The sequence below is a fragment of the Balaenoptera borealis genome (assembly GCF_965194805.1).
Source record: "Balaenoptera borealis genome assembly, chromosome: 12".
NCBI classification, from domain to species: Eukaryota; Metazoa; Chordata; class Mammalia; order Artiodactyla; family Balaenopteridae; genus Balaenoptera; species Balaenoptera borealis.
In genome coordinates this window covers 109,087,297-109,109,524 of record NC_138869.1, presented here as the reverse complement: position 1 = coordinate 109,109,524, position 22,228 = coordinate 109,087,297, and the positions used below count along the sequence as shown (strand labels likewise).

General features: G+C 40.4%; 1 protein-coding gene and 1 long non-coding RNA gene across 6 annotated transcripts in view; one reads left to right on the top strand and one right to left on the bottom strand.

Annotated features, from left to right (window-relative positions):
- The window catches only part of EXOC2 (exocyst complex component 2), a 156,070-nt gene that overhangs the window by 125,939 nt on the left and 7,903 nt on the right, over positions 1-22,228 (bottom strand). The window lies entirely within an intron of this gene.
- LOC309607018 overlaps positions 2-22,228 on the top strand; it is a 106,990-nt gene continuing 84,763 nt past the window's right edge. The window contains exon 1 of the long non-coding RNA XR_014232185.1: positions 2-21,875. This is a non-coding gene — a long non-coding RNA (uncharacterized lncRNA). The remainder of the gene's footprint in view (positions 21,876-22,228) is intronic.

Below are 22,228 nucleotides of genomic sequence, written 5' to 3'. Positions count from 1 at the left end.
GAAGAGAAAGGAAAAAAGGGTTAGTGCCAACTGAGATGAGCAGCAACTAGAAATGCCAGAACTAGACATTCAGTACCAAAACACAGCAGTATTCTGCAAACATACAGTGCTGGGTTTTTTAGCTGTCAGTTAGTCTGTCTGCCAACAATTCCTGCACATGACGGTGAGTAAGGACACTAGCTAGTACTGGGAGGGAGACATCAAGAACATAAACTTCTGATGTAAGGACAGACAGAACCTAAGGTCCCCCGGAGCTCCATGCCACCACCTGTTGCACCCAAAGTATATGCTGGAAGTTCCTGAAGGAGCACATTCTGAACTAATCAGATTCATAAAATTAAAGAACATCTCCATTCTCATAGCTGTACTGAATTTCATTTTATTTTTGTATTAGACTTAGTGTAGCAACTCTTTTAAATGTGTTCAAATCAATACACTGACATTTTCGACACGCAGACAGGAGCAGAGACTTGCTAACTGTCCCAATGCGGAGCCGGCAGAAGTGCAGCTTCTGAGTTCAGATGCCCTGCGCTCTAGTCCTGGCACTCTAATTCTGCTCCAAACCTCTGTTTTCATATATGGACACTGCGGCCAGTAACAGAACCTTCCATAAGGCTACAACAAAGATCAGATACATAATACCAGCAAAGCAGAGCACCTAGCGCACAGTAGGCAACCAGGAAATGAGAAAACCTCACTAATAAACCCACAGAACTCCTCAAGTGCTCAAGGCTTCAGATGCTCCAGAAGACAAGGGAAGGGTGGGTTCAGAGAAAAACAGCTGCTGGTTGTCTGTCTTTTCACAGAGTGAAGTTAGACAGTGGCCCCTGCCTTCACCCCACCATCAGCCAGATCAGTTCAATCTCTCACAAAACCAAACAGAAGGGACCAGGACTGAGGGACAGACACCAGGCACAGAGAGGAGGGTGCCAACCCTCTCACCCAACTCCACTCTGTCCGGGTAACAAGAATCACTCTGGAGAAACTAAGGAGCCCTGGAAAGAGAGAACCGAAGACTCTAACATGGAAGGGTCCTCCCAGAAAGGACTACTTGCAGCCACGTCACCCAAGGAAAAGCATATACAGACCAACTCTGCCCATGCACAGACTAAACAAGCAGCTGTCACAGCCTCATCCTAAAAGGCACAAGGACAAAGACTGTAAGGTGGTCAAGGGAAATACGTGAGCGAGAGATGAAAGTCAGATTAAAAAAACAGATCCAGGGCTTCCCTGGTGGTGCAGTGGTTAAGAATCTGCCTGCTAATGCAAGGGACACGAGTTCAAGCCCTGGCCCGCGAAGATTCCACGTGCCGCGGAGCAACTAAGCCCGTGTGCCACAACTACTGAGCCTGCGTTCTAGAGCCCGCAAGCCACAACTACTGAGCCCACACGCCACAACTACTGAAGGCTGCGTGCCTAGAGCCTGTGCTCCACAACAAGAGAAGCCACGACAATGAGGAGCCCATGCACCACAACGAAGAGTAGCCCCCGCTCACAACTAGAGAAAGCCCGTGCACAGCAAGTAAGACCCAATGCAGCCAAAACTAAAAAAACAAACAAATAAATTTTTAAAAAATAAAAAAATAAAAAATAAAGAAAGATCCAGAGGGAACAGAGATAAGGCTACGGGCTAAAGTGCTTCCCTGCAAATTACGTTGAAGTCCTAATCCAGGACCTCAGAATGTGACTGTATTTAGAGATCGGGACTTTAAAGAGGTGGTTAAGGTAAAATGAAGTCACTAGGATGGGTGCTGATCCCACAGGACCAATGTCCTTATACGAAGAGATGAGGACACAGACACACACAGAGGGACAACCACGTGAGGGCACAGGGAGCAGGTGGCACCTCCAAGCCGAGTAGGGAGGCCTCGGGAGAAACCAGCCCTGCCCACACCTTGATCTTGGACTTCTAGCCCCCAGATCATGAGAAAACATATGCCTGTTGTTTCAGCCTATGGTACTTTGTTATGGCGGCCCCAGCAAATTAACACAGTGGATAACAGGAAACACACACTCTCTCTCTCACACACACACACACACATTTCAAAAGTACTGTAAACTTTGACCCCCAAATAAGTATCTGCAGAAGGAGAAAACTCTTAACGCTTAAAAGAACAGGATGCCATGGAAAGGAATCAATCCAAGAATAACAGCTCTTGAAACTTTCAAAAGAGGCAAAAGAAAAAAGATTTATATTCTCCTGTTAATGTAAGAACTGACCGTTGGTTTAACCAAAGTGGTAATAAGGCTGCAAAATAGGCAGGTGTGTATCTGGGAAGAGGGGGAGGGAGTTTTAAATTTTATCCAGAAGTGACTATCCAGATATTAGCAGATTAGCCACAGAATCTGGAAACATGGAAGTGGGTGCTGGCAGAGTGAGCTAAACGAGTCTGGGCTGTGCTGGATAATAAAGAGGTGACAGACCTTTGTCCCTGGTTTCTGGGAGGGAGACTCAAAATCCAAGGAGTGTCTTGGCTCTTCATGAACCCTCAGTACCGCTCGTACATAGTGCTCATGACAGCCCAGTACCAGGACTGCCAAACCAGAGACAGCAACCCTGTGATTAGAGGGCTGGGGTTCTGAGCCAGGTGCCATCAGCTTGGCCTCCTCTGAGAAAGGGGAGGGGGCTGGAGACTGAGTTCAATCATGCCTATGTAAACTCGTTTAATGCAATTAAAACAGCAAAACGACAGCAGCAAAAAGCGAAGAACCACAGGAGGTTACCATTCATCTACTAAGCCAAATGAGGCAACCCAAGCTTGAACTCCCCTCCCTCCCCATCACACCCCCTGAATCAAACAGAATCCCCTGGCAGAGTCCAAGGTCGGCTGCTTCTCTCCCTGGATACTGAAGCCAGCCAGCTCCTAATTGGTCACTCTGCCCCTGTTATCCCTTCGCTGCAATCCCCCCTCAGCAAACACCGGAGTCAATTCTCCAAACTACAGATCTAATCATCATTCCTGATTCAAAAAAAACATCTCCCCCACTGCTCAGTGGTCTCCAGTCCCCACGACATCCTTAGCATCTTATTAAAACCTGTCACCATCAGACTCTTCTACACCCCCTAGGTCATCCTCAGTCATTTCCCACACCCATCTGACACTAACCACACAAGTCCACTCATCTCTTAAGAACCACCAAGTACTTTTTATGCCTTCCTGATTTCATTTACCTTATTTCAACTAAATAGAAAGACTTTCCAAGTTTGTTAAGTCCTTACCAATATTTCAAAGTCAAGCTTAAATGTTACCGTCTCTGAAAAGTCTCCCTGATCCCTCCTCCTTCTATAGCACTTCTGTTATGTAAGTGTTACATCTTAGACACCAAGTCTGTATCTCCTCATTGAAAACACATAATATTTAATCAACTCTAGTTTTCTAATACCTGTCATACAGTACCTGACACAAAATAAACATGCCAGATGACTGCTGACAGAAGTTGAATAAATGTTTTCTGAATGTTCATGGTATCAATGGAATACTGGAATTAAAATAGGATGAAGAGGTACAATGGGTAGAGAACAGGGATGGGGACAGGTATTAGGTACACACATGAAAAAACAAAAAAAAGTTTAAAAGACACTTGTATACAATAGCATCAAAAAGAATAAAATACTCAGGAATGAATTTTACAAAAGTGCAAAACTTGTACTTTGAAAATTATTTTAAAATGTTGAAAGAAATTAAAGACCTAAATAAATTGAAAGATGTGGACAGGAAGACTTAATATTGTTAAGATGGCAATACTACCCAGGGTTAGGGTTAGACCGTTTTCAAGGTCACACACCCAACTCGTTGTAAAACAGACCAGACCCTTGGTTTCCTGACTCACAGGACTCTGATACCGCTCTTTCCTTTAGAGCATCCTGCATCTTACTAGGTCATCTGTGTATCTGATAGTCACACTCTAAGAACCTTAGCTGTTTCTTACATGGCTGGGGGAACTGGCTCATCCTGCTGTGAAACAGAATTGAAATTAGAGTACCTCTGGTCTCAAAAAAAAAAAGGGTGCGCGCGCACACATACATACACACACACACACACATGCACACAAACAATTAGGACAAGACACTTTCAATTTACTCCCAATTTTCCAAATCCATTTTGAAGGCGTTTACAGAGGATCATAAATCTTACCTATGTTATCCTCAAAGTTTGTCCAAGTAAAACAAAGTAGTGTCTGGTAATAACAGGTAATGTCTGGGCCACTATGGAGAGTCATGAATCAAAAACTATGATCTATTTTCTTATTTATGATTGAAAAGTACAGCTCTGTTCCAGATATACACATCAAAGGCAGCTGAAAATCCAGTGTTCATTATATTGGTTCATATGCAAAAATTAAATGGCATTTCCTTACCATGAAGCATCACCTACATATCCCCAAGCATGGACAAACCATTATCTCAGGAAGATCAGTGAGCCATTTAACTTACAAATATAAGAGTATCTACTTTTTACACTACAATGTCCACAACGCACACAACAGTACCTACCCACAAAATATGCACTCTGTAATTATCTGTGGAATGAATTCTGGAAAGAGATGTCTCTTTTCAACCCACCTCCACTTAGAAACATCCTGCATTATAGGTAACGTTCTTACATTTAAAATCACCAATAAATGAAATACATTATCATCACTCTCAGGAAAAAGTCTAAGCCTTAAGAAAAGAGAATTTAGTTTCTGAACATGTTCAGTTTCACAACTCATGCCGAATTAACAAGGATATTTTTAAAGGAAAACTTCCATCTAGAGTTGTCATTAAGTGCCTATACATTTTCCTCACAAGGATTTTCCAAATGCAATAACGCAATAGTCTTTGAAATTCTGTCATAAGATCTTTCTTATATAAACACACTGAACAGAGGTTAACAAAAGTCTGACTTTCCTGTCGTAAGCCTCATTTTTTAATTAAAACAATATCCAGCGTTTACATTATACAGCCATATAAGATAATGAAAGAGGTGAGGAATAAAAAGTGAAAGAGCCTACCCTAAAATTACACACCACAAGCTAATTTCATCTTTTGAAAGCGAAATGACAGAGACAAGAGGTAAAGTAGCTATTACTTACTCATGTAAGGAAAATTGTTGCAGACACAGAATAAGCCATTTTTAAAGGCAATATCCTCGCCCAAGCACACTAATAATAAAGGATTAAATGATACAAATGGACAAATGATAAAGGCTGACAGCAGCAGAGTACTGTATTAGGAATTTCACATATATACATAGGTACACTTAGATGAGCTGCAAATTGTTACACACTGGCTCTTGGCCTAAGAACAGACTCCATGCTTAAAACCTGTTAGGTACCAAACAGGGTTATAGATTTGCTAAAAAGGAATCATACAGAAATCTGTTGTGTTGCTAAACAGTAATAATGAACTATAAGAGAAAGAAAGAAAATAATCTCATTTAAAAACCACATCCAAAAGAATAAAATACCTAGGAAGAAACTTAAGCAAGGAGGGGAAAGACCCATGCTCTGAAAACTATAAAGCATTCATGAAGGAAACTGAAGATGATACAAAGAAATGGAAAGATATCCCGTGTTCATGGATATGTTCAGAAAGCATTAATATTGTTAAAATGTCTGTACTACCCACAGCAATCTACAGCTTTAATGCCATTCCTATCAAATTACACATGACATTTTTCACAGAACTAGAACAAACAATCCTAAAATTTGTATGGAACCACAAAAGACCCCGAATAGCCAAAACAATCTTGAGAAAGAAGACCAGGGATGGAGGAATCATGCTCCCTGACTTGAGACTATACTACAAAGCTACAATAATCAAAATAGCATGGTACTGGCATAAAAACAGACACACATATCAATGGAACAGACTAGAGAGCCCAGAAATATACCCACGGTTATTTATGATAAAGGAGGCAAGACTATAAGATGGGGGAAAGACGGCCTCTTCAATAAATGGTGTTGGGAAAACTGGACAGCTACATGCAAATGAATGAAATTACAACATTTTCTCACACCATAAACAAAAACTCAAAATGGATTAAAGACCTAAATGTACGAAAACATAGAAGTGCACTCTTTCACATTGGTCTTAGCAATATTTTTTTGGATCTGTCTTCTCAGGCAAGGGAACAAAAGCAAAAGTAAACAAATGGATTACATCAAACTGAGAAGCTCTTGCACAGCAAAGGAAACCATCGTCAAAATGAAAAGATAATCTACTGAATAGGAAAAGACATTTGCAAATAATATGTCTACTAAAGGGTTAATATCCAAAATATATTCGTACAACTCAATATCAAACAAACAACCTGAATAAAAACTGGGCAGAGGACCTGAATAGGCATCTTCCCAAAGAAAACATGCAGATGGCCAACAGGCACATGAAAAGATGCTCAACATCACTAATCACTGGAGAAATGCAAATCAAAACCACAGTGGACATCACCTCACACCTGTCAAAATGCCTATCCTCAGAAAGACAAGAACTAAGTGTTGGCAAGGATGTGGAGAAAAGGGAACCCTCATGCACGGTTGGTGGGAATGTAAATTGGTGCAGACACTACGGAAAACAGTATAGAGGTTCCTCAAAAAAATTAAAAATAGAACTACCATATGATCTAGCAATTCCACCCCTGGGTATATATCTGAAGGAAACAAAAACAGTAATTCAAAAAGATACATGCACCCCAATGTTCATGGAACTTTATTTACAATAGCCAAGATGTGGAAGCAACCCAAGTGTACGTCAACAGATGAACAGATAAACAAGATGTAGTACATATATACAATGGAATACTACTCAGCCATTAAAAAGAATAAAATTTTGCCATTTGCAACAATATGGATGGACCTGAAGGGTATTATGCTTAGTGAAAACAGTCAGACAAAGAAAGACAAATACTGTATGTTTTCACTTATATGTGGGATCTAACAAATAAAGCAAATGAACAAATATAACAAAACAGAAACAGACTCACAGATACAGAGAACAAACTAGTGGTTACTAGCAGGGAGGGAGGGAGGGGATGGGTCAAATAGGGGATGGGGTTTAAGAGGTACAAACTACTACGTATAAAAGAAATAAGTCACAAGGATGTAATGTACAGAACAGGAAATATAGGAGTATTTTATAATAACTTTACATGGAGTACAATCTATAAATATTGAATCACTATGTTGTACACCTGAAAATAATATAATACTGTAAGACAATTATACTTTAACCTAAAAAATAAAAAAAAAATTAAAAAGCAATCATAATTCTGACATGTCTCCAGACTCATGTTAATGTATCAAGAACTTTTCAACTACCTGGACCTGAATGGGAATAAACAGGACTAAGAGGACACTTTTAGGAATTAACCAGGTAATAGACACTTGTCTTATTTCTTTTGATGTTGGTATGGTGTTGATATATTTACAGTGAATAAACATACACTTAAGAGTGATTTTTTTTTTTTTTTTTTTTAGTTAACGTAATAAAAATATATCACCGTTATCATATGAATTGCAGGTCTAGTTTATAGCAAATTATATTTAGTGGGACAATAAAAACTACACTGAAACATTTCTGGATATAAGGAAGCACTTTTTCTTTTCAATGTGTTAATTTTTAAATTTATTTATACAGTCATGATTTTACCCTTAAAAAAATAATTCTTAACAGAACCAAGGAAAGAAAATGGATCTGCATTAAGAAAGTAAGTTTTTTCAGTTTCTCTAGGTAGACTGAAAAAAACAGAGAGAGAGAGAGAACAGAGTGGTAGGTGCAAGGGTCAGTAAACCATGACAAGAGAATAAAGCTTTATGTGAAGGGACCAATGAACTGTCCCAATGGCAGGTACAACCCAGAGACTTTTAGAATGGGAGCACTAACACTTTTGATTGGCTGTGCTTTTTTTCCCTCTCCCACTCATACTCCCAAACTTTTAATACATTCTCCTGCTCACACAGCATGTATACTGGCCAGTGCCTTTTAATAAGGAACAGAGCAGGTAGCTGGAGAAGGCAGAGCTGAGGTTGGCAACGCAGCAGAACCTGAAGTTAAAGCTAGAAAAGCCCGAGTCTAAGAGAATTCTCCAAAACTTGCCAGATATCTGGAGGGATGCTGGGCTCTCTACCCAATGTGTGATGGGTAGGTGATCCAACTAACATTTATTCATGTTATTTTTTAAATTAATAAGCTTTATTTTTAAAGCAGCCTTAGGTTCACAGCAAAATTAAGCCAAGAGTACAGAGTCCCCAGATACCCACTGCACACCCCTCCCCCCCCCACCACACACACACAACCTCCCTTATGATGGACACCCTACCCCACACTGGTATATCTACCACAATTCATGAACCTACATTACACATCAGTGTCACCCAAAGTCCATGGTTTACATTAGGGTTCATTCTTGGTGTTGTACATTCTGTAGGTTTTCATGAAGGTATAATGACACATATCTACCACTGCAATATTTAATGTTAAATTTTAAAGGACACATTAATACCAGTTGAATGACTCAGTCATATCCCATTGCCTGACGTCCAGGCACCACATTCCGCATCTTCCTTTAAGCAGCCAGACAAGGTAAGTCTTATCAGCTCTCCTGCCTCCAAGAGGAAGCTGAGGCTCAGGGAAGTAAACTGACTTGTTCAAGCTCAGACAGTACGCAAGGGGCGGAGCTGGATACACTGCCTAACTCCAACATGCCCACTCTTGACCTGATTTTGCGCTACCTCCTAGAGCGTCTGTACTTGTGGAAATAGGACCAGGTGAGATATTTTGTTTTGTTTCACTGAGGTACTAATAAGCAAGGCTAATGTTTTGGCTGGAGCTTCACTTGCTTAGTACCTCAATAAGGAAGCACTTTAATACTACATTTTGTCAATGATTTATATTCTGTAGACACAATGAAAATAAAAGCATAAGTGTTTTCTTGCTTCTCAGCAGTGTTTCTCTAAAAGAAAGAAATAGAAGCTGAAATAATTTCTAAACTTGATGCGCTGATTTTTTTAATGTGAGGTTTTTGCTTTACCACAGGATTATCATTTTGTGGCAAATACATTCCTACCTATCTATACGAACAAAGGACATCTTCACTCAAGGACAATAATGCCCTTCAAAAAGGTTTCAGAATTTCATTTAAATTTTATCTTTTTTTAAAAAAATTTATTTATTTATTTATTTATTTATTTTTGGCTGTGTTGGGTCTTTGTTTCTGTGCGAGGGCTTTCTCTAGTTGTGGCAAGCGGGGGCCGCTCTTCTTCGCGGTGCGCGGGCCTCTCACTGTCGCAGCCTCTGTTGTTGTGGAGCACAGGCTCCAGACGCGCAGGCTCAGTAGTTGTGGCTCACGGGCTTAGTTGCTCCGCGGCATGTGGGACCTTCCCAGACCAGGGCTTGAACCCGTGTCCCCGGCATTGGCAGGCAGATTCTCAACCACTGCGCCACCAGGGAAGCCCTAAATTTTATCTTTTTAGATAAGTAATAGATTCACATGGTAATCTAGACATATTTTAATAAACAGAAGTATATCCAAGCTGTAAGTCGCTGAATGAAGCCTTGATAGAACAACCTCAAACACTTAACATCTGTGAATAGTCTGGAGATCTAGGTTCTAAGCTGGGCTCTGGCATTAACAACTAAAAGCCCTTGGTTACTCTTATGCGCTCTGAAACAGTTTTCTCATCTGTATATAAGGTGGCTGGATGAGATTATTCCTAAGGCCGCTTTTTAGTTCTCGATTCTATGAGAGTCTTACTTATAGGACAAAGCTTTTAAATTTAGTTACTAATGTTAAGACTATAGAAACTGGCCTCCCTAGCTTTTCACAATTAATCTAAAACTATGATAAAAGCATGTTGTTATTCATTTAAAAATTCTTGTATTTATTATAAAACATTTTTGATATATCATTAGAAGAATCTGAATTTTTAAAATCTTATATTTGAATATTAGGGTATTAGTCTAATTATCCCTTTCATTTTCGAAAGTTATATTGCAAAGACCAGGCTACAAAGCTTTTACAGATACTTTTTAAAAATAAATTATTAAAAGTAAACCATTATAGTTACCAGATTAAAATACACAATTATTTATTTTAAAAAACAAACCACAGGTTTTTTTCATTTCCCCAGTTTTATTAAAGGAGAAACAGAGAAAGAGAGAGATGAACAGACAGACTGAGGGAAGGAAGGAGGGGAGAGGGAATGCAACATTTAGGTAAAAAGAGAGACTTTTACTATGGCTTAGAAATTCTCATTAAATAAACCAAAGAAAAATGTGGAAAAGATACTAGAAACAAGCATGATAAGTCATTTCTGTGTGACGGCACAATTAAAAAAAAATCTGCACATCTTATAAGTTTCTGTGTTAAAGATTTGTTTTGCATTTAAAAAAATTTTTTTTAAACAATAAAAATTTATTGACTATCTACTAACCTTACATCACAAGGCATTATGTCATAAGTAGGGTTTGTATATGGAGAAAAATACAATCATTAAAATAAATTGTTTTGCATTTTTATCTTGCATTTAAAGTCTACAAAAATGCCGATGAGGTCAAGGATTTTAAAATGTTAAAAGCAGTTTTAAAAAAAAATCTTCACAAACAGCTTTGAAAATATTCACCAAGCACTTCTGTATAACTCAGAAGTCAGAAAGTAAACAGCTTCACAAAGCTTAAACTGTAACTCTGAAATGGTTATGTATTATTAATTTTAAGACACTACTTTTGAAATACTTCTGAAAACAACTGTTTAACCATCCGGTATTATAACCCTTAGAGTACTGAATCAGAATCTATTCAAAACCGAAAGAGACTGCAGGAGCAGTGAGTTCCTATGACTTGCCTAGGTCTTTTGTTTCTGTGTTCTTTCCACAACACCATGAATGGAATTCAGAAATCAGCAAAACAAAATAAATTAACAAAGTATTTTTATCACCAAATCTAGTAGGAAATTATTCATTACTGATGGAAATACAGTCATGGGAATTTACTGAGTCGGCAAAAATAAAGGCTGCCAAGTTAGTGGTTTCTCTTATTGCATAAGCCATTAAGGAACGAAAATTCAACATAAAAGAATATGAACGTCCCTACTTCATGAGATTTTAATTCACTGTACTAGCCCTTTATAACCCCTTCTTCCTCTTCTCAAAATAATGAAGCAGTAAGAATTATTTTCTAAATGGAATACTGGAATACTACGGGGAAAAAAATGGAAACTTGGTTTAAATAAAAGTTATCTTGGTCCACATCAACTTGACTATTTCTTTGAATCCTTGTGTGAATAAGAAGCATTATTAGCAAGCCTCATGAATAACCAATTCAAACTTTGTAGATGATAAATCTAAACCCATGAATATATACTAACATACTTTGACGAAATACACACAGCTTGACAAGGACTATGTAACACACGAAATGCTAAACACCTTCTATGTTTCAGGTATCATACTGAGCTCTCTAAATTAAGAAAAATCCCTCAGAAAATGTTTATATTTCTTTTTTTAAAAAACGAAGTTCCCATTTTACACAGTAGCATTTTATAATAAAATACTGACCAAATTGTTTCAGGATTCAAAGTTATTTTTATTTATTTTGTTACAATCTTTTTTCCCCCAAAAAAAAGAGTTGAGTTAGAAAAGCTTTTTCTTGTTGGCACCTTAAAAACCAAGAAAAAACTGACAGTGAACATAAAAATCAACTCTCCAACTCTCTTCACCAATGATTTTTCATGAAAGCTTTACAAAGCAAGAGGCTCAACAAAAGGTACACCTGTATAAGCCAGCAAGGGTGCAGACTTTCAACCCAATTAGCTCAGGGTCTGTGTCCGTTTTGAAAAGCCCATAAGCTTTATGAAAAACAAAACCAGGCCAAGATGGTGGAGTAGGAAGACCCTGACCTCACCTCCACCAAAGGGCGCAAGAAACTGCAACTACATACAGAGAAACTATTGATGAGAAAACCGGAAGACTAGCAGAAAATATCTTCTGTAACCAAAAACATAAAGAAGGAACCACACAAGACAGGTAGGAGGAGTGTAGATGTGGTGCAGTTAAGACCCACAGAATGGGGTCCCCAGGTGGGCGACTCACAAACAGGAGGGTAATCACAACTTCAGAGGTTCTCCCCAAGGAGAGTGTGGTCCAAGCCCCAGGTCGGGCTCCCAGCCTGGCAGTGCTACACCAGGAAGAGCCATAGCCCCCAGGTCGTTTGGCTTTATGATCATGGGGGTTACTTTTGGGAGTGCCAGAGGGCTGTGGGAAATACAGGCTCAACTCTCAAAGGGCGCACAGAGCATCTCACAAGGACCCTGGATCAGACCCGCCTGCTGAACTTGGAGAAACTCCCAGAGAGGGAGGAGACAGCTGGAGCTCACCCTGGGGCCACAGACCCTGGGACCACAGACCCTGGGGCCACAGACACTGGGGCCACAGACGCTGGGGCCACAGACACTGGTGGCAGCCATGTGGGGGAGTTCGTTCTGTCAGGAGGACACTAGTGCTGGCAAGGCCATTTTGGAACCCGTCCTCTAGCTCATTAGTGTGGACCTGGCACCGCCCACCAGCCTATGGGCGCCAGTACTGAGTGGCCTCAGGCCAAGCAACTAGCTGGGCAAGGACACAATCCCGCCCACCAGCAGGCCTGCTGCCTTAATACCCCCTGACCCCTCAGCCATCCCAGGACCCGGCCCTGTTCACCAGAGTCCAGGACCCAGCCTCATCCACCAGTGGACGGGCACCAGCCCTGGGACCCCGTGGGCCCCAACTCCAGCCACTAGAGAGCGGACACAAGCTCCAGGACCACCAGCCTGCTGTGTCAGGACCCAGCCCACCCACTAGCAGGCCAGCACTAGCCCCAGAACCCCCTGGGCCCCAGCCCTGCCCACTGCAGGCCAACACCAGCTTTGGAATACCCTGGACCCTGCAGCCAGCCATGTCGGTAACTGGTCCCACCCACTGCTGAGGGGACATCAGCTCAAGGACTCCCCAGGACCCTGCAGAAGACACTCAGGAACCTGGCTCTGCCCACCAGTGAGCTGGCACTAGCCCCAGAACCTCCTGGGCCTTGTCTGTGCCCATCAGCAGGGCAACACCAGCTCTGAGACATCCTAGACTCCTCAGCCTCAATCCTCACCTTCCCTGCTCCTCTTCCTCCCCTGAAAGGAGCTTCGGGGTTCCCGCCTAGATTGAGAAAAGGACAGGCACGTCCATCGCAGAAACCCGCGAACAGTCCAACTGCATGAAGGGATTAAAAACCATCCCTCGGGGCAAGGAGCCACCTTCACCTCTAAGAGCAGGCGTCCACACACAGCCGCCTCAGTCAGGACGCCCGTGGCGCTGAGGCCACAGGTCCTCCGTGTACCAGGGCACCTAGCTGTGTGCTCTGCAGCCTCATCTACAGGTGCCACAGGTGCCGTGTGCTCCGCAGCGTCATCTAACACGTAAACGACACAAGGGACACCTTACCATGTTTGTAAATACAGATCTACACCAGTTTCAGGCTCCTTAGTATTCCACTGTATGGATGTATAATTAAAGTGGCATTGAGATGGCTTCCAATTTTTTGCTATTGGACCATGAAAATGGACACTTGGCTGCAAAAGATTTTTGCACGTTTACCCAATTATTTCCCTTCATTACATTCAAAGAGGGATCGCTGGCCAAAGGATGTACATTTAAGAGCCTAACGTGAAAACCAAACTGGCCTGCAGTGCTATCAGCACATCTCCCACCAGCAACAGTGGGTGTCAGAACCTGTTTAATCTGCAGTGATCTGAAAGGCGAAACAAAATAAATGGTTTCAACTTGCACTGTGTGTAAATTCCATTTTCATCACCTTTGCATCTCTTTATTAGGCTTAATTTCCTTAACTGTAAGATCTCTAGTGGGAATGTTCACCCTGTGTCCACTGTCCCCACTGTCCAAATCTTCCCAGTTATCACTGTCTTTTCACATTGGTTACGGTGCTCTTGGGCCTCGGGAAATTTTGAGTCTTTTAACATCAAACCCATTGACCTGTTCTTCGCCACTCTAGAGTCACGCATTCAAAGTCATGTTCCTGGTACTTTAATGCTGGTTTAATCTTTATGATTATTTACCTCATTTGGAATCTGTTTTGGAGTACTGAGAATAGCTGGTCGACCACAATACCATCTCATTGAATAACCCACTGTTTTCTCCACTGATCTGAAATGCCACTTTTATCTCTGACAAAAATTCTCATTTTGAGTCTGTTTCTGGACCCTCTATATTTCACCCCACTGATCTATTTTGCACCTATGGCATAACTTAATTTTACATTATAATCAATTATCTGATAGGACAATTAATCTTTAACAAGTTCTCTTAGCCATCTCTCAGAGATATTGGTCCAGATGAACTCTAAAATATTTTACTTGATTCTAAAACTAACACTACTAGAATTTTGATGGGAATTATCACCACCATGACATACTCTATTTATACTTTTTTGTCTATCTCTACTGACTAGAGTATAAGTTCCAGTAGGGAAGGGGTTTTTGTCTGTTCCACACACTGCTGTACACCCAGAATTTAGAACAGTATGTCATACAACTGATGCTTAACACATATTCGTTAAATGAACAAATGTATCAATTACACAGAATTTCAGGACATTTAAAATAGCTACAACATTGAATCTTCCCACTTACTCATTTTTTATGACTGTCAATAAACTATTCAGCTCTGTTCACAGGGATAGTTCATGTAATTTATCTGAAACCAACTTATTGCGCCTCTCTCAATTGAAATAATTTCCCAAAAGACCTTCTATGTTTTCTCTGCAGAAAATTTCATCACCTTCAAATACTGTAACAGCCTTGGCTCTTACTCTTCAATATGTGTCACTTATTTCAGTTGCCTTATTGCATTTGCTGTAACACCCCAACCAGTGTGAACTGTGGTATTCGCAAGCACAGGTGTGACCGTAGCAGGCAAGCCTCTAGAGCAACGCTTCTCTACCTGTTTGCCTTCCTACCCCAGGAGAAGTCTTTCTATTTAGGTCTTTTTCCCAGTTACCCCCAAGAAGTTTCAATATCATAATGTAAAACCTGTATTAGGTACTGTATGTTTATCTGCACTTTATACATAAAGGTTAAGATGTTCTTGTCCCCTCAAGAGCTAATTTTCAGTTATTGCTCCTGTTAAGAATACATGCTCTAGCATTTCACCACTAAGATGTCTGCTATTGATATTATGTAGTTCTCTTACAGAAAATATCTTTATTCTTATTTACTGAAAGTCTATTTTTTAAATCAGAAATGAAGTTTTAATTTTATCAAATATTTTTTCAGCATCTTTCAAGATAATTTTTTTACTTATTAATACAGTGAATTGAAATAATTTTCCTGTTAATGAATTAGTGGGCATTCTAGGAATAAACATTACTTGGTTCCATTTTACTAGTCCTTTAGGCATTCCTGGATTTGATCTGCTAATACTTTATTTAGGAGTTCTACATCTTTAATCTTATTCACAATTAGTCAGAAATTATCTTCTCTTTTACTCCATTGCCTGTTTCTTGTAGTAGCAGGAAGCACTCAGCAGTTTACAAATATTATTAAGCATTTACTGTATCCAGAGTGCTATTGCTACCTTATAGAAAGAATCTGAAGTTTTCGATACTTGTCATCTTATAAATAGTACAGGAATATTGTTCCTTGTAGGTTTCCTATTACTGGCCTATAATACCATCTCATTCTAGTACCACGCTGGGTATGATTATTTGGGAATTTGCTTAAGGATTATGGGTATGTATTTTATAAATCTTCAGACAATTTTAGTATATTTTTCAGAAAGTCAGATATTTTGTTCTGATTTTCAAGTTTAATATCATTCTATTTTCTTCCATAGCTGTCATTTTATTACTTTTTTCATTGTCTTGAGTATCTGTAAATATCTTTTTCATGGTTAGACTGGTCAATATTTTGTTTTAATGACTTTTTATAGTAACAGTCCTTGATGTAAGCTATAAATTCTACCTTCTTTTTCAGGAGCACTGTTTCTAATTCATTACTGACAGCTTCAACATGTATTAATTCCTCTTCCTTGCATTTTATTTTGCTTTCTTTTTCTATCTGTCTGGACTGAACACTTAGTTCATTTGTTCTAATCCAATATAATTCTTACTCTTGGTCCCCGCCATGGGTAAGGCTTTTTTCCTCTAGCTTACTTCAATATTTCCTCTTTTTGATTTTCTGCAGTTTGAATATAATATGATTAGAGGCAGATTTTCTAGTACTGATCCTACTTGATATTCTCCGAGCTTCCTGGATCTGCCGTTTGTCTAGTATTAACACTGGAAAATTCTCAGTCATTACTGCTTCACATCATTTCCACAGAGAGGGGGCAAATGGAGACTCACCCAGCCTGCCCCCCAGAGTCCCCCCTGACACCCCATGATTATCCCCCCACCCTGTCCTCCACCCTGTCCCTTAATCTGTACACTGAATAAGAAAAAAAAAAAAAAATCTTACAGAGGGAACAAAGTGAAAAAAAATCACAAAAATCACAAAAAGGAAAGAAGCCACCTGTGGTCCAAGTCCCTCTCACCAAGCATCAGCTCCCTAGGTAAAAGATCCAAGACCCTCACACAGGAGCTTGGAGCTTCCTAACGGTGGTTCCTTAAGCAAGAAATGAGCCAATAGTGGCTGGAGATAATCCGCAGTGATTTTCTCACTTTTTGGTCACAAGAACCCTTTACTCTTTTTTTAAAAAAAGAGAGGGGGGACCCCAAAGGGCTTTTTGTTTATATAAGTGACAGCAATTAATAGTTAGTTTATTAGAAATTAAAACCTATAGGATGCTTCAGTGGCTTTTTTATTTCTAGTGTGAAAAGCTGTAGTAATGTTTGCCTTTAAGAAGCTCATAATGTCTACACTTAAAACCATTCAACTCCTTTTTCTTCAAGCTCTAAATGATTGGTCTCACAGTGATGCCACGGCTTAACTGGCAGGATGATCCTCTAAAAAAATGTTCTAAAAAGTATGCAAGACCAAGAGAACACTTAAACAAATTGGTTAAAAAAAAATGACATGTGGGGGCATATATACACACATATATATATTTAGCTAACTATTTGCCATTTTAGAATACTTACTGCCAGGAACTTTTTCCATAAATTTAAAATCATTTTTTATATATACATTTGTATATGTATACATATTATGCATATTTACATAATTTATGTATAAATATGTACATATACACACACACATACACCCACACACACACACAGATACATACGTAACACAATATATAAAGCTTCCATGGGACAGTTTCCTGACCAGATGTTTAGAAGAGCTACAGCCTGCATATCAAGTGACCTTTCCTGGACAAGACCCTACTGTGAAGAGAGAGAAAAACCTACCCAACTGACACAAGCCTAGCACAGAAAGCTTCTAATAAACAGGTAAGCCTGGTTCTGACCTTGGAGGCCTACAATCTGGGCCACACTGGGGGGCTGCTATCCTCCAGCAACGACGCCAGGCCAGCACCACTGTCCCTCCTGCCCTCAGAGCCAAGGACAGCCTGCAGGTCCAGATGCAGGGAAACAGGTCGACCACCTCAGCCAGTTGTGCTTGTTTCCTGCGATGGATCCAATGGAAATTCAAGCTCTGGGCTAGTAATTTATATGAGCATTTTCAACTTTTGCCAATAAAAAAATATAATTTCTTTCTTTAAAAAATTAATAATTATATAATCTATATATTTACAACTGTGTTACTATATAATTTTTATATATGATTTTAGAATGTATAGAAAAAGTTTAGTTTTCTAAAATGCTAAGTAGTTTTATTAATAATGGTAAGATTATCAGAGATTAAACAGCTTGTCCAAAGTCACAGCTAGTGAGTGGCAGAGTTGGGATTCAAAACCAGTCCTCAGAGCCATGTTATTCTGATTCTCCATGTGGTTTTTCTTTTCTTTTTTTTTTTTTTACTTTTTATTGTGGAAATTTTAAACACACATAAGAGAGACCAGCATAACGAACCTCCATGTTCCCATTTTGTCTCTTTTTCAACTACATCTCCTCCTCAACACACTTTTATATTGTTTTTGAGGGAGTATTTTAAAGCAAATCCCAAATATCATACCATTTCATCCATAAATATTTCAGTTTGTATCTCTATAAAGGACTTTGTACTCAGCCCAAGTCCAACTGTTCTATACTGTCTCAAAAATTATTTGTGACAGGGACTTCCCTGGTGGCACAGTGGATGAGACTCTGCGCTCCCAATGCAGGGGGCCTGGGTTCGATCCCTGGTCAGGGAACTAGATCCCACATGCATGCCACAACTAAGAGTGCGCATGCCACAGCTAAGAAGCCCGCGTGCCACAACTAAGGAGCCCACGAGCTGCAATTAAGGACCCCACCTGCCGCAACTAAAGAGCCCACGTGCTGCAACTAAGGAGCCCACCTGCCACAGCTAAGACCTGGTGCAACCATATAAAAATAAATAAATATTAAAACAAAAATTATTTGTTACAGTTGATGTGGTGGAATGGGGATCCAGCCAATGCTCCTAAGAAAGGGAAGGAGGGAGGGAAAAAAATCAAAACCAATGCTACCTTTGTACATCTATTTGATGAATATGGACAAAGGCTGAGGACAGATCCCAGAGGTTAACGTTCTTGGGAGAGGGTAGAGGGTCAGAGAAATCATGCTTTTAATACATTTTTATACGGCTTTCCCTGTGGCAGTGAGCACATATGTAAACTTCTGAGGTGCAGTTAGCCTTGGGCTATGCAGAAAGGCCAATTCCGGAGCACAGTACAGAGCAGCCCTCGTGGACGGGGACCCAGGCGGTCTACCACTTCCTTAGGTACAGTGACCACAGGATGTTTCCTCTTGGTAGTTCAGGACCTGCTCACTACTCCTGCAAATCCATTTGCACAGGAGAGGGATAACAATAGCATCCCCTACATTTAAAAAAAAAAAAGGAGAAAAAAAGAATTATTGTACCAAGGTCCCTGATAAAGAACAGTCCTCAATGGGTTTGGTTAGGACTGCATCGTATTCTTGTCTGTACTCCCAGCACCCAGCCCAGGGCCAGAACAAGTGGACACTTGGCAGATGGTGGCTGGGAAAAGAGACCAGGGAACACATGGGCTCACTGGCGCTCTCTTCTTCTGGCTCTTCAAGGACAGCAGCAAACCTGAGGCCATGTGGGATTCCAGCTATGAGACACCACCGAGAGGTGGCCTTTGAGAGGGATGTCGACCTGATTTGTCCCACTGCAGGACAGACGCCATTCCTTGATTCTGTACCGTATCCCATTGGGTTTTTTTTTTTTTTTTTTTTTTTAAAAAGAGATTGGAGTGAGTTTGTTTATTTATTTATTTATTTATTTATTTATTTATTTATTTATTTATTTTTGGCTGTGTTGGGTCTTTGTTTCTGTGCGAGGGCTTTCTCTAGTTGCGGCGAGCCGGGGCCACTCTTCATTGCGGTGCGCGGGCCTCTCGCTATCGCGGCCTCTCCTGTTGCGGAGCACAGGCTCCAGACGCGCAGGCTCAGTAGTTGTGGCTCAGGCCTAGTTGCTCCGCGGCATGTGGGATCTTCCCAGACCAGGGCTCGAACCCGTGTCCCCTGCACTGGCAGGCAGATTCTCAACCACTGCGCCACCAGGGAAGCCCCCATTGATTTTTTAAACCAATAAATCTGTGCCACAATAGCAATCACCAAAAACTGCTATAGAAACTGAGTCCTCCAACTGTACCCTAAAAGCTTACTCGATCATCCTATGACAGCGCCTCTGGCCACCCATCCCAGAGGCGCTCACTTTACAGGCAGGTTAGAGTTCGCGCCACAGGAAGGAATCAGAGGCGAATCCAAATTAACCACCAAGACCCGCGCAGAACAACTCCTCTTCTTGGGCTGCCTCTGGGAGGGGTGGCCTCCAATTGTAACGCCCAAGAGGTGAAAAGTTTCCTATTCTATTACCGCTTCCATAAAGAATTACCTGAAAATCAGAAATCTAATGTGTACAGTCAGATCTTTAATACTGAGTCCCCTTTTCCCAAAAAATACTTAAAATGTTTAAACCAAAATGAGTTTTACCCCTCATAAATCTCTGATTAGAAAAATATTTATTTTTCAACCATCTTTTATTTCTACAAAAACCAAACCAAAACTGATTTAAGTTTGATTTTTCAGTTTAAAAACTCCACACATAAAAAAGGAGCAGTACTGAGAATATAAAAAAATATTCCAAAAAAGAAACCACAAAAGACTCCAACTCTTCGGGCCTAAATAATGTAAAGTCCAAACAAAGACAGTGATTTTTCCCTTAGGCTTAAAGATGAATTTGTCTCCAACAGAGAAGCATTTGAAGATGCTATTTTTAAAAATGCTGCCAAGGTATTGTGGCTCTACAGACGCTCTTCTCTGCCCTGCAAAGGACTCACTGCTCTTGAGGGCAGTTTCCACTCCAGTGGCCCCTCTTCCTGCTTCCCTGCTCAGGGCTCATTCCTGGGGGACTCAGCCCAGTAAACTCGAAGCAAGAAATGGAGGGACTCAGTCCAATTAGGATTTATCCACTGAGAGTTCAAACAACCGGTTAGCAATGACACTGATGACACTGTGCAACTCAGGACCCTGCAGGACCGCTGTGGCAGAGGGCTGGGTGACAGGCAGTACACAAGTGGCACTTCTATCAAAGATAAGCCTAGAGCATTTCACAGCTCCTGTTAAATATTTGTTTCCAAAACAGAAGTTCAATTTTATTTTTAATGATTACTTGACTGTAGCATCTATTTATCAGTGTTTTCTCTCTCTACATAATTTTCATGTGCTACGTAAAAGACATAATGAAATTACTAACACTACACACATTTTGCCATAATCAACACACAAAGTTACATATTTTATGATTCCATCTACATGAAAATTCAGAACAAGTAAACCCGTAGAGACAGTAAGTAGATTAGTGGTGCCTAGAGGAGGGGAATGGGAAAGGATTGATAGTGGAGTGATGAAAATGTCAGAGAATTAGATTGTGGTGATGTGTACATGACCTTGTAACTATACTAATTTTGCTTCAGAATTCCTAGGAGCATTAGATTATCATTATCACCACAAACACAGAACCCCCCAAAAATGGACACAAGAGGAAATACAGGATGGCAGTATTTTTTTTTTTTTTAAAGCATTTGACACTACTAAGTTCTAAAATCTTCTGATACAAGATCAAATGAGACTAAGGCAGGCCAAGGCCAGGACTGAAAGGGAGCAAGGGAGAGGAGGAAGGCTTTACCCTCTCAGCTCATTTACTGAAACCCAGGGTTAAAATCAGCGGGAAAAGCAGTCGAACAACAATAAGCCACCTATATTAGCCCCTCTGGAAAGTGTCAGTGGCCTAGCCTTTCCAGTCCTGAACAGGCATCAGCAACACCAACTCCATTCCAGCAAGACTGCTGGGAAGACAGGGAGAGGAAGAAGTAAACAATGGAAAATCCCAATGACATCAACAGTCCACATGTGCTCACTTTAAGTCACAAGATACTTAACCATCTCTATGAGAATGTTCAGGAATGAGAGAGGAATGAAATCAAGAAACTAAGCTATTTATAATGAAAGAATTAGGAAAAAAAAGATATCCTAAATTTATATTATTGCATGAAAACAAAGTTTCATTTGTCTCATTTAAAAAAAAAACTGAGTAAATTTAAAGATCCAATTGGCTTTATTCAACAATTCATGAATTAGGCAACACCCCATCTAGCAAATAGAAAGGCGGTCCTCCTCCGCGCTGTACCCAGTGGAAGACTTCTGCAGGCAGAAGGGGCTGGATAAAGAAGTTACCAGCACAGAGCTGTTTCAGGCAAGGTCACCTTCCTCCGGGGAACAGCAGAGATTACCTCACTGGCCTGACCAGGTAATTTCAGACTGACTGGTTAAGACTATCTTCCTGGGAAAGCCTGAAACTGCAATTAAATTAGGTATTAAAGTCTCAGTTTGGTGACACGGGTTTTAGCACAAGTGCTTCCATTTGGGGCCTGTTGTCTCTTTTTTTAATAGTCTCGACTTGTCAAATCTTTACCATGAAATAAGCCAATATGACTGCTGACAATATAATAACTACAGTAAACAGGCATGCCAAAATCAATGTAGATTTTCACAAAAGGTCAAGGAATCAACTGTCAGCTTAAATTGGTTACTTTTATTAAAACTGTTATACATGACAGGATGTCACTTAACTCCCAGATTCCTTTACATAAGCAGAGCTGG